This window comes from Mixophyes fleayi, chromosome 3, assembly GCF_038048845.1.
Source record: "Mixophyes fleayi isolate aMixFle1 chromosome 3, aMixFle1.hap1, whole genome shotgun sequence".
In the NCBI taxonomy this organism is placed as follows: domain Eukaryota; kingdom Metazoa; phylum Chordata; class Amphibia; order Anura; family Limnodynastidae; genus Mixophyes; species Mixophyes fleayi.
In genome coordinates, this window is record NC_134404.1 from 64,581,705 (window position 1) to 64,583,976 (window position 2,272).

The window sequence follows — 2,272 nt, forward strand, 5'->3', positions numbered from 1 at the left end:
TTAATCCTTAGTTTGACACATCACCTATATGTAAATTACTATGAATGTTATAGCTGTGACATAGCTCCACATTTTCTAATTCGGTGGTAGTCAGTTTAACAGTACCGACTACCCCGACAACGAAGAGGACGACAGGAGGACACTGACTTGATACTGCAGCGACCTGAAAAAAATCCTACTTACCGAGATGCAAATGTCTTCAGGGGACGACTTGGTGTGTTGCCGACTGTGTTAGATGATGTCAAAAGAAAACGTGACTTGTCTTAAAACTGCAATGGACAGACCCAGCTGTCATTCACGGACCCAGCTGTCATTCATTTATTTAGGGGTTAGAGTTAGGATTAGGGTTAGGGTTAACCCTAACCTTACCTGTCTAAACCTAATACTCATAATCCCTAAAATAATACTTACATTGCATCAATGACAGCTGGGTCCCTGAAGACATCTGCATCCTGGTAAGTAGGATTTTTTTCAGGTCCTCTTCTTTGTCGGGGTAGTCAGTACCGTTAATAGGTACTACACCCTTCTATTTCCTTATCATCTCTGCATATGTAGAAGGACAATGCTGTTTGTAGAGATGTTCCACCAATGTGTTACTACCAGGAATCATAATTAATTTCCCACGGCCCATGTAATTCCACAGGTGCAATGCATAAGAGTCATTGAAAGTTGGCAATGTTTCCCACACCTCATGATACCTTTTCCAAGATGCGTCTCGAAGAGGATAAAACCGGTCAGGATGTAAGAAGGTGATATTTCCACATGTTATATCTTCAACACTCTTAAAGTTAGGTAAGACACAGTACTGTTTTAGAATGCGGGTAAAGAGAAGTGGTCCTTGTTGTCCCCATATTTGGCCATTATAATTTTGAGCAAAATCTATCATACTTTTCCAGTTGAAATAATCATGGGAAGTGAACCCAAAGACACCATTGCTAGAAATCTGATTAGATTCTCCAGCCAGAAAGTTCTTATGTGGGATGGTCCGAATTGAGATAGTGTCAGTGTCCATATAAAGGCTGCCATATTTCCACATCAGAGCCAACCTACAGGCATCAGCACTGATATGGGTCCAGTGGATTTCTGCTTTTGGATTGACCTGCAAGTAAAATGAAAACTCAGATAAGTGTCAGTATTTTATAAAGAAAGGAAAATAGTAAACAGATAGTGGATACTGTTGTTATGTAAACAGAGGGGGAAATAAAAATTATTCTACCAACTGAGACAATACATTTTTGTGTTTTTAATTGCTTTGTAGAAACTGCTATGCATTATTTTGAACACTTCTCATTTCATTTCAGTGCATTTGATATGTGTCCCCCCAGCCCAGTGGTAGTCATATACCAATGAGTAGAATTCCGACAACAGGGATGTACAGTCATGGCCAAAAGTTTTGAGAATGACGCAAATATTGGTTTTCACAAAATTTGCTGCTTCAGTGTTTTTAGACCTTTTTGTCAGATGTTGCTATGTTATACAGAAGTAAAATTACAAGCATTTCATAAATGTCAAAGGCTTTTATTGACAATTACATTAAGTTTATGCAAAGAGTCAATATCAGCAGTGTTGACCCTTCTTTTTGAAAACCTCTGCAATTCGCCCTGGCATGCTGTCAATCAACTTCTAGGCCACATACTGACTGATGGCCGCCCATTCTTGCCTAATCAATGCTTGGAGTTTGTCAGAATTTGTGGGTCTTTGTTTGTCCACCCGCCTCTTGAGAATTGATCAGAGGTTCTCAATGGGATAAAGTTCTGAGGGTGTTTCCTGGTCATGGACCCAAAATTTTGATGTTTTGATCCCCGAGCCTTTTAGTTATCACTTTTGCCTTGTGGCAAGGTGCCCCATCATGCTGGAAAGGGCCTTGTTCATCATCAAACTGTACTTGGATGGTTGGGAGAAGTTGCTCTTGAAGGATGTTTTGAACCATTCTTTATTCATAGCTGTGTTCTTAGGCAAAATTGTGAGTGAGCCCACTCCCTTGGCTGAAAACAACCCCACACAGGAATGGTCTCAGGATGCTTTACTGTTGGCATGACATAGGACTGATGGTAGGAGTCTGTCTTATAAACATTATTAACTGTACTGCTGCCAAAGTTAATAGTGTTTATAAAACCACCTCTACACTTTTTATTTTAGCTTTTGTATTAACAGTTGTACCTTATCCCTGCATCAGTTGGTTGCATCGTCCCCTTAAGACCAGCAATCTCACTGTCGGCAGGATAAGTGATGAGAATCAGACTTCCGGCATTGACTTTTTTCTGTAAGTCTA

General features: G+C 40.1%; 1 pseudogene; it reads right to left on the reverse strand.

The window, feature by feature from the left end:
- Positions 1–481: 481 nt before the first annotated feature.
- LOC142143131 (alpha-1,4-N-acetylglucosaminyltransferase pseudogene) lies at positions 482–1,126 on the reverse strand (annotated as a pseudogene).
- Between the last annotated feature and the right edge of the window lie 1,146 nt (positions 1,127–2,272).